General features: G+C 38.3%; 1 protein-coding gene across 1 annotated transcript in view; it reads right to left on the reverse strand.

The window, feature by feature from the left end:
• LOC107552348 (catenin alpha-2-like) overlaps positions 1-2,206 on the reverse strand; it is a 132,526-nt gene extending 130,320 nt beyond the window's left edge. The window contains exon 1 of the mRNA XM_016234213.1: positions 1,958-2,206. The gene's annotated coding sequence lies outside the window, so the exon portion shown is untranslated. The remainder of the gene's footprint in view (positions 1-1,957) is intronic.
• Positions 2,207-11,656: the final 9,450 nt, after the last annotated feature.

Below are 11,656 nucleotides of genomic sequence, written 5' to 3' on the forward strand. Positions count from 1 at the left end.
AAAAAAGTATTTAAAAAAAAAAAAAAAAAAAAAAAAAAAAAATATATATATATATATATATATTCGAAAACAGTTGTGCTGCTTATGGGAACAGTGCTATATTTTTACAGGATTCTTTGATGATTAGAAAGTTAAAAAAACAGCATTTATTTGAAATAGAAATGGTTTTGGAAAATTATAAGTGTATTAACTGTCACATTTATTATTTAATACGTGCTTGATCAATAGAAAAATACTTTATTTAATAAATAACGGATATATCAATTAAAAAAAGTGTATCAACTGTCACATTGATTATTTAATATACATTATTGCTATGTATTTACTCAAATCTAGTCAGGTATGGATAGCGTATTTAATTGGCCTATCTGATTCAGGTGAGCAAATTGTGATAACAGCGTGTGAATAATACAATGACTTTCAGGGAGTCGACTAATTTAAAGATATTAAAAATAGTTTTAATGGAATTTTAACATCTGTAGATTATCTTTAAATGTATATTCAACTTACCAGCCTTTTAAGTGTTTGCCATTTACTCCACTAGCACAGTTAGCTAAATGTCAATTATCTCCCCCAAAAAATAAATACATAACTGAAGTTTCTAGTTGTGTAAATCTATAATAAAGTGATATCTCTGATAGCAGATGGCATGCTTCATCGTCACACTCCCCGAAATGCAGTGAAAAACACACATGCAAGCCACACCAACACACAATAGCCTATACAAAAATGCCCCACCGCATTTTGTTATGTGTTGCATTAAATGTTCTCTTTAAAGTCAGTGGATTCTGATATGATTGGCTGGCAGTGTTTTTTGTTTTTTTTAATTGATCATCAGTTGGGAAAAAAACCACTCCATATCGTTACTTAGTGTCACTATCATTAGCTGCAATGTGGACTATATTCTCACAGAATTAGAACATTAATTAAAGCATTATAGTTATCATTAGGCCTATAGGTATTCTTATAGTGTGAAAGAACCTTAGTGTCTATTTGGCAACAAGTGAAATTATGTGTTTTGATTTGTAAATATTTTTCGAAATAATGAAATTTCTGAATGTCATGTTGAAATACATACAATTCATCAACCTTCTGTTCGATAGCTTTTGGGGTTTGAAGCTAATTCAGTGGGGATCTGACACACCTTCCACAAAAACCCAAACCACCTCCAACACGCAGCCTGCAACTGAAATAGGCTATTTGACACAAATGTTATGACAAGCAGTGCTACGTTTTATTTATTCCTTATTCCTTATTTCTTTATTTCTTTATTTTTAGAAAACCATGTATCCTCATAAAGGGGAAAAAAAACTACGAAAATCGATTCCAGGCCAAAAACTATTTTATATTTAATTTTCTAACACTGGGTTTCATCCAGCAACAAGAACCGACAAAATATCTCAATGTCATGAAGTCCAAAGTTGTATCTTATTACAAAACTTTCATATTTACTTCTTATAAACGTACAGATCCTAAAAGCCTTTTCAACCTATCATTTAAATATAAAATCGTGCACAATAGTAATTGCAGACAAAGGATAACGGGACATTAAAGACGGGAGGCGCTCCGACAATGAGGATGGAAGGTGTCTACAGACCGCAGTTATTATTACAATACACCATACGTATGCAAAACAATGCCCGTTACCAATTCCGCTATTTTTCTGTTAAAAAAGCAAACATAATATGAGCTGGTTAGCCGGTATGCTAACAGACTGCAGAAGGAAGGCACTGGCCATCACCTCGGTGCTGGAATAACTGTAGATTTATACAGCTGAGGGATGCATTAGACAGTCGCTTCAGGGGATTTACCTATGTATCTTTCATCTGACATCTGAACATTTTACCTAGTTTAAATCCTTATAATCAGCGCAATAAGGCTAGGATGCACAAGCCTCGCCTTTCTGACACATCTAATAACGGTTTGCTTGTTCCAAAGTGGCTTCCATAGATCCTACCTTCAGTGATGACAGCCCCGGTACAGGAACAAAACACTTCCGAGGAAATACGATGCTGTAATTTATTTCCAAACGGGCGGCTTTCCAAACCTAGCCAGTAAGTTTAAACAGCCCAGAAAATCCGCCGGCTCGCCTCTGAAGTGATGGAAGCGGAATGAATCCACGCGTTGCTGTGGGTATCTAGGAAATGCTCGTCTCTCTGCCGCTCCCTGCCAAATAATGAACCCTCCCAGCGAATCCCCAGCCACACACACGACAGGTGCTGAGTATGCGCTCTCCCTTCTTGCTAAATAGTGAGCCGCGCGGTGGCTCTGTACTGCGCCGGCGCTGTAAACGAGGAGAGAAAGAGCGCAGCCTGGGATGGGCGGGGCGAAGATGCTGCTGCGCATCTTTGTTAAATAGTGATGCTCAGCTGGAGGATGGAGCGCGTGCTCAATGATGTATGCTCGTTGGGTGTTCACGACTGTTTGGAATTGTGTTTTTTTTTCTGTTTGTTAGTTTTTTTGTGTAAAGCATATAGTGCAAAGCCAGTCTTGAATATAGATGTTTTAATGTAATCGAAATTATATGATTATAATATGATTTCTTGTCATTTAAAAGTAGGCTACTAAAAAACAAAACAAAAACTTTTTTTTTTTTCTCTTCTTTTTTTCTTTTGTTTTAAATGGTCAATAAATATTAAACTGTGGACAATACGTTTGTATTTTTGCTATAGTTTTACTTTTTTTTGTCCTGCACCTGAGCCCTGGGTGGGTTCGTGGGATGTGCGCTACTTTTTTACACTTTGGTAATAAAGATTAAAGACATTAATATTTTTAGAGCTGGGTGACCGATTTAATGCTAGTATAATGTACAGTGTATTGTAGATCTATGTATGGCTTAATATTGAATAAATTAATATCAGTATAGTCAATATTTATCACAATTAAAATAATTACTGAGTTTATCAGAACTGGCATTTTACAAAATAATCAATAAAAAATTACTAAAAGATTGCTGTGTTGCTCAATTTTCTTTTAGTGCTTGAATACAAGTAACTGCCATTGTATAGAGTTTAGTGAAGATTTTGCAAAAACATTACTTTTGGGACATGGGAATGAGTAAATAACAACAATTTTCATTTCTGGAAGAACGTCTCAGGTTACTTATGTAACCATGGTTCCCTGAGTAGGGAACGAGAGAACGCCTTGTCGTCATCTGTGTCTGAAGCATACATTGAAAAAACACCAACAACACGTTGGCCGGCGACAGCGATGACGTCACTACCGGCGCGACTATAGTATAAATAGGCGCCGGGAGAACACATCATCCACTTCTTCGTCTGAAGCTTGTGTCTGCAGCATGGCAAGAAACCTAGAGGACGCAGTGTCTCGTTCCCTACTCAGGGAACCATGGTTACATAAGTAACCTGAGACGTTCCCTTTCATGGGAACTCCGAACTGCGTCCTCTAGCGGTCGCTATGGGGAACAGTATACCCATGCCGCCATGTTGAGGGGAGTGCATGCCAGAAACCATGGCGAGCACTAAGTACCAACTCTACCATATTGCCATGGGAGTTGCCCCTGCGACATTAGACGCCTGTCAGTGACATTATTCCCTACGGCCAAAGGCCTAGGCTACATACCCAAAAAAACTTACCTCTCAGGGCCAGAACTCCTGGGCCCGGGGTAGAGCTCAAGGCTTGGAATCAGGAATAGATTCCTTTAAGGGAATACGACCAAGAGCCTAGAATCATACTAAGTCTTGGCCTGTCACACAGGGGCTACCGCACATTTCTCTGTATATGCTGAAGGAACTGTCTCAACAGACCCCTAGTAGCAACACCCTATTAAAGTAGGTATCCAGAGGATACATAGGCGCGATTGTAGAATCAAAAGTGTAAGCATACTGCAAGCTAGCCAAACACTCTGCTGGTTCCAGGTGCTCTGGAAAAACAGAGAACGCAACTTCTCATGTGAGAGGAGAACTCCGAATTCAGAGGAATAGTGTGCTCATTCCAGGTAACCCTTTGATAAAAGGGGAGCACTGCTCAACATTACCACGAGAACAGCCCATGGAGCGAGGAATCCAACTCCTCAGAGACAATTAAATGCTCGAAAGCCGCAGAAGCCTGTGATCTGGCCGCATGATCCAGGAAGTAAGAAGCCGAAACCCGGCTTATCATACTGTCTGGACATATATCGACGAGTGGGGGTGCTCACCGAGGACCTACCCTAGAAAAAGGACAGAAACACACAGGTCCCGGGAAACACTGCAAAGAAAGCTAGCAGAAGGGTTATACACACAACCACCAGCACATTAAATATACACACATATACATATATATATATATATAGAAATGGATCGTACTCACACACCTTGAGCGCGCCTTTGCCCGCACTCAGCTACCTCATTACGAGAAAGGCCCTCACCTTTATCCAGGTCTTTCAGCAGGCCAGCCTGATATGCTTGGGGCATCACCATCGTGTGCAATGAAGTGACAGCCTGACCTGCTGCTGCTGCGGATGCCCTGGCATTAGCGAGATGTCAAGGAGGGAGTCTTAAAAGCCGACGTCTCACCCATAGAGAGATAGCTGGCCAGCATCTCTCTATAGGGGCGTCTTCTCATAACCACTTTCGCGCATCGCCTCGATGTTGGCATAACTCGTATGCTAGAATCGATGGATGCGTGAGGAAAAAAAACGGCCTCTTCCATTCCTTCTCAATGTCTGTATGGAAACCAGGAAGAAAGGAAGGCTCACCTGAGCTAGAAGGTTATGGCCAGAAAAAATAACGTTCATCGAGATGACCTCGCAACGTTACTTTCTTCGCCCGCTTCACGGCAAGTAAAGCCTCGCCGTGGCGCGATCCATAACTTTCAAAAGCTCATCATACGCAGGGCAGGAGGATTGGGAAGGCTCAGTCTCAGCTTCTTTGCCCTCCTCAGATATTTCCTGCTTTTGCTGTGCCGAACCCAGCAGAGCACTGGCCCCTGAATCAGACAATGTTAATGAAGTAACATATCCTCCAGTGGCTCACTCTCGTCCACAGCCGACGATCGCAAGAGGAAAAACCCCTCTTCAAACTCATCGGCCAGATCCACCTGTGATCCCAGTACAAATAACGCATAGATCGTGTGTGTCATCGGATGTTAAACAACGACAACACGGATGCACACATCCTCTTAAATGCTTTGCTAGTGCTTGCCATAATGATATGAAGAGATCGCTCTTACCACAGAAATGCACGCTTCAAACAAAACAGTCAATGAAGACGAAGAAGAGGATGATGTGTTCTCCCGGCGACTATTTATACTATAGTTGCGCCGGTAGTGATGTCATGGCTGTTGCCGGCCAACGAGTTATTGGTGTTTTTTCAATGTATGCTTCAGACACGGGTCACGATGAGGCGTTCCCCATAGCGACCCCTAGAGGACGCAGTTCGAAGTTCCCATGAAAGGGAACTATTCTTATACATTTTTTTTAATACAGGCTCTCTGACTCTCTGACCCCGGTGAACTCAGGGTTGTGGGCATCATTGTTCTTTCGGGTGTATGTTCACCATGCTGTGCCATGCTGTGTCAGTTATACATCAGAAGGCTGTCAGGGCCACAGGGACAGAAATATTCATAACTATGCCACACAAATCCTGACCAGCTCTCGACAATGATAAAAGCAGTATTCCAATTTGATTATATTAGTCCACATCTTATTAAATGTGATTTCTCTGAAAAGATTTTTAAAAAGCATTGAATGGTGATTATACTGTCTGAAAAGGCTTACACAGCCTTATTGGTGTAACAACAGCTTGTTTCTTTTTCTTTTTTCTCTTTTTTTTGCTGATACGCACACTTCCACCTTGCCAGAGATTGGCAGTATGCATAATAAATGTGCTGAGTAAGTGAGAGGTTTACATATTCATAAAGATATAGTAAGTGAGCACCAGTATAGCAGAAAGACCTTCCGTCTGTTTAAAAACAGAACATTTTGGAAGGTTAAATGCCTTATAAAAAAATTAAATCTACTACATGCACATGAAATTGTTCAAAATACATTAAAGGAATAGTTCACCCAAAAATGTAAATTTGCCTGAAAATTTACTCACCCGCAGGCCATCCAATATGTAAATGAGTTTGTTTATTTGTCAGAACAGGTTTGAAGAAATGTAGCATTACATCACTTGCTCACCAATGGATCCTCTTTAGTGAATGAGTGCCGTCAGAATGAGAGTTCAAACAGCTGATAAAAGCATCAAAATAATTGACCAGTCCATCAATTCACATCTTGTGAAGTGCACTGCTGCATGCTTCTAATAAACAAATTTAAGGCATTTTAAATTTAAACTGTCTCTTCTGGCCACAATATGAGTCCATAATCCATAATAACGCATCCTCCAGTGAAAAAGTCCATCTCTTGTTGTCCTCTCACATAAAAATCTAAAAATTTGTTTAGAACTGTTTTGGACTGTTTTCGCTTGTAAATGGTGCTTGATCCATGTATATTTCTCTCCTGAGTCAAATAACTTTTTCACTGGAGAAAGCAATATCGTGGTTAGAGTTATATTTATATTTTATCAAGCAATATGAAGTTAAAAACATCTTAATGATGGATTTGTTGCAGCTATTGTAGCTATTGCAGCTATTAACATGCAGCTATTTACTTCACAAGACAATAACTTGTAGATAGGCAATGTAGATTGATGCAAATCAACTGTTGTCTTTAAACTATTCTCTTTTGCTTATTGGAATTAATGCAAATTCATTCTAAATGACTAAGTAACTACCCAACCACAAAATCTGAAGGTCATGAGTAACGTTCTGCTTCAGTTGCATCACATTTCAGACTGTGTTTACAGACACATGCTCATCAATGCTACAGAGGCTTCCGCTTGAGCAATGTACGTTTGCTGAATTCGAAGACAAATCGCAGAGCCGGGAGTAAGTAGGCAATTACAAAAAGCTGAAGTTGTGCTTTGCATGGAAAACAGGATTAAACTTGAGTTCCAGCCAAAATTTTAGGTCAGTTGTGAATGACTTTAATGCATCCTTTGGGACGCAATAAACTTAAACATGCTTGCTGAATTCTGTGAAATTTAACAGGTGGGGTAAGCACAGGTGGCTTTACAGTTCAGTAATAAATATTGTAAAGCTGCACAATTACCCTTTGCCTTCTGTTCTATTATGACGGTAAAATATGTGGTCACACACCGCTGTCTTGTGTCTGACTGTATGACAGTAGCCCAGCTCAGACTGTTTGAGGGTTTGGATGTTAGTGGGCAGCATCCAGGGCTTTTTGGGGGGATTATGGCTGTCTGATGGAGAGTCTTAGTCCTGCCCAACCCCTCTCAGACCCACCATCTGCTGCTTTCCACTCTCTTCATCTGGAACAATTAAGCTATTGAGAAGACAACAAACCGAGCCAAACCTGATTCATGTTTGTTTGTTTGTTCAGTATACATTTGCTTCTAAACCATCCATTATTTAATGATAATTATATAATAGTTCCATATAATGTCATTTAATTTTTTTCATTTACAATTACAGTTAGTAACTGTTTTGCATGCTTTGCATTTGACATGCATTTTGGTCATGAAAATTCAAAATAAGCTGCATTAGGTATGATGAACTAACACCAAACTTTTTTTTTACAGAATTAAGAGACTTATTTTGTTAATTTTTAATTCATGTTTGTTCTAAATTCATTAGCTAAATGTTGATTTATACAACATGTTAAAATGTATGTGCATACACAACTTTTCAAAAGTTTTATATATATATATATAAATTAAATTAACACTTTTATTCAACAAGTACACATTGATTTGATTAAAAAAATCCAGTTAAGAGCAAATGTTACAAAAAGTTTTCCATTCAGATAAATGCAGATAATTGCACAATTATCACAATATCATTGCACAAATTAACACTCTCCATGTTAAAAAAATTAAACTTAGAAGAGTCTAAAGTAAACTAATGCGCTGTCTTCACTGTATTTAAAGGGGTCATATGATGCTATTTTAAAGATCATTATTTTGTGTATTTGGTGTAACAGAATATGTTGACATGCTTTAATGTTCAAAAAACACATTATTTTTCAAATACTGTACATTATTGTAGGTCCTCTATGCCCCGCCTCTCTCAAACACATCGTTTTCAACAAAGCCCCTCCTTTGACAAGCGCAGTCTGCTCTGATTGGCCAGCTGACCCAGTGCATTGTGATTGGCCGAACACCACAAGCACGCGTCGGAAATGTAACGCCCCTTATAAATCGCGAGCGTCAGCTTTCAAAGTAAATATCAAGACAGTTAATAATGTCTTTAGTTTTACCATCAGTAAAAAAAATAAAAAATAAACTCCGAAAGGGCAACAGAGTCATGCGTAAATAAATCTTAACCAATGATTGCTAATTGCATCTACTTCCGGAAGGCCAAATAAAGTGATTTTGCTTTCGCACTGAAACACACTGCGTCTCCCTGACATGGCTGCATCAACACTACTGCTGTTCTTGAAACCACGCCTTCTTTCTTTGCGTGCACATTTGGGTGGCATTATGCTAATATTTCCACATAGTGATGTAGATATGTGGGGGCGTGTTAGAACAAGGTGTTTTAGGTAGGCGTGGTTGACACTTAACTTTTATAAATAATATCTCTTTGGATTTGAGACTTTAGTCTTTGCAACTTTACAGATCTTCTTTTTGCACCAAGAGCTTGTAACACTCCAAAGAGAAAGGAAAACTTGAAATCGCATCATATGACCCCTTTAACGCACACACACGCTCAGTCACTCACACAGATCATGTTGCGGCCGCATTCAGACATTCAGGAACAAACTTTTTAGCACTTCCCCACAATTTTATCAACTAAATAGTTTAATCGCTCAAGAGCTACACTTTCTCAACAAGGAGCTGGTAACATCATTTTTTTAAGGAATTAAAGCCACAGCTTCACTGTTAATAGAGAAACGTGGCAAAATGGTGGTAATTCATACATACACAGCCTCTCTCTCTCTCTCTCTCTCTCTCTCTCTCTCTCTCTCTCTCTCTCTGAATATTGAAGTGGAGATCGCTAAACTGCAAGCTAGCCGGTGTTTTCAGAAAGCAAGCGCTTTTATCCACAGTGAAAAGAGAGCATGTGCACATGGTTGCCAGGTTGACAAAGATAAGTAGCACACTTATCTGCACAAGTGGGAAGATCTGTTTCGGGGATTACGTCTCTTTATTTCAGCCAACCCAGTTGTGTTCCTCTGCGGTCAGATTAAACCTTGTTGTAGCCTATATATTATGCTCTATTCATAATTTTTTTTAAAACCTCTTACTTTTCTACTTTATTTTAAACGTTGTTCTTGTATTCAAATTAAGCGCGGTCCAGATGTGCCACAATATCGATACAGGGCCAAATCTGTGTTATATATGTATGCATGTATATATAGTTCTAGTCAAACATCATGATTCACTAGTTCTGCATATAATCACATATGGCACTTGTTTTCTGTAATATATGCAATATATGCAGACATGACCATACAATGGGGGCCCCAATACTCTGCCCATCTGTTGAGTATAAATTAAAAAGCCAACATGTGGCCCAGTTGGAAACCAAAATGCTGATCATATCAGTGTGGAACCATATTATGGGACTGTTGTGTCATCACCCTGCTCTACTGATTACTCCTCCACTGAGTCTTTATTAGTCTTCAAAATAATGGATTTAAAACAAAGGTAATTGACAGAAAGATTTATAAGAAGATCCGTACATGCTGAGACTGAAACAAGAAGTTTTGCCAATACGTAATGTTGAATTATTACCCATTACCTTCAGTCTTTCGGTAGACTCCGTAAGAGATGAATTAGTTCAATTTGATGTTGTAGGAAGCACAGGACTGGTGGGACATCTGTAATAGTACCTCTAGTGATGCAACAGTGGGTGTGTAGACTGCAATTTCGGCATTTCGGCAATGTGTGGTTTTGCTTCTGTCACAGCACACACTTGTGGATACAAAAACAGAGAAAACTGTTATTGTATGTGAGAAGATGCTGCCTGCTGTGATAAAACTCTTGAGTATTTCACTTGCCATTATGGAATCAAACAAAAGCAAATTGGCAGAAAATAAATGCGTAATGGTAAGACTCCATACTGAGAAATAAGCATGGGCAGCAGGTGCTCTGACCAAGACTAGACCGAAATAATGGCCAATCAACTGCCATCATTATGTGTCCCATAAGAAACATAAAGATCTGTTCAGTCAGTTTAATCATTCAACACCCGGCTTAATCGAATCAATGAGCAAAACGCAACAGCTTTCTAATGTCACTTAACAGTAGCAGACATCTTAAATTAGCATCTGTATTAAAATAAAGTATTAACGTTAAAAGCCATTCAAATTTTATAGAGAATATTTTGCGTTTCATAGATACAGCTTAATTTTGTTGGAATCTCACACATCCTATTTTACACTATAAAAAAATATATTTTTCATAGTTAAATACAAGAAAGATTTTGAAGAAACTAAATTTACATGACAAACTACCATTCAAAAATTTGGGATCGGTACAATTTTTAATAACAATTGATTAACACAATTTACAAAAACCTTTACATTTTAATATATTTTAAAATGTATTGTATTCCTGTGAAACAAAGCTGAATTTTCAGCAGCCATTAATCCAGTCTTCAGTGTCACATGATCCTTCAGAAATCATTCTAAGAGGCTGCTTTAGTATTCAAGAAAACTTTGTTAAGAATTGTCAGTGTTAAAAACAATTGTGCTGCCTAATATTACTGTGGAAACCATGATGCATGCATTTCAGGACTCTTTGTTGAATATAAATTTCCAAACCATTTTGGCCCCCTAAGTGTAAAAACAATAGTGTTTGAGTGGTCCAACACTGGATCAACCAGTGATGTGTTTTTGCCATGACAGGCTAATCGCTCCACTTCAGTCACACCTGATGTGAGACGACATTTATCGTCAACACCCAAGCACTTTCTCTGTGTGATTATAGTACTCACTAAGAGTCCACACTGCCATAGACTCATTCACCAGCACTTTAGCTATTCATTACCTTCAACATCCATGAGCAGAGCTCTCAGGTCCACAGCGCGCTCATCAAAGTGCTAATGACCTTACCTTACTCATGCGGCTACAGCAGCCACTCCAACTTCAGAGCTATTCGAGGATCAACATTTTCACACAAATTCGGACTGCTTGAAGCCAAAGACGTAATGCTGTGATGGTTATATTAAAGCCAGAAGAGAAGAGGAGAGGAGTGGAGAGGAGAGGAGAGGAGAGGAGAGGAGAGGAGAGGAGAAACTCACCCTTATCTTGTTCCAAACCGGAATGTTGTCTTGATTTTGCTAAACATAAAAGGTGAATTTAAGAAAATTCTGGCAAGGCAAGGCAAATTTCATAGAGTGGTAATTTAAAGCTCATTATATAGCCATGATATAGAGAAAAAAAAAATAATAATAAAATGGATTTTTTTTAAAAAAAACACGTTGCTATTATAGTTTGAATAAGATTTTGTTATTTTTGGTTTCTTTTTCATTTTATTTAAAGTATTTGTAATTTGTTTTGTTTTTATTTTATTTAATGACTATATAGTTTTTTTTTTGTTTGTTTGTTTTTTTATCTATTCTGTTTTCATACTAAACAAAGATGAGAATTGTTGTCTTGCCAACAATTTGTAATAAGTTTTATATTTTATTTCATTAAATTTGT

This window comes from Sinocyclocheilus grahami, unplaced genomic scaffold, assembly GCF_001515645.1.
Source record: "Sinocyclocheilus grahami isolate Dianchi unplaced genomic scaffold, SAMN03320097.WGS_v1.1 scaffold17.1, whole genome shotgun sequence".
Lineage (NCBI taxonomy): Eukaryota > Metazoa > Chordata > Actinopteri > Cypriniformes > Cyprinidae > Sinocyclocheilus > Sinocyclocheilus grahami.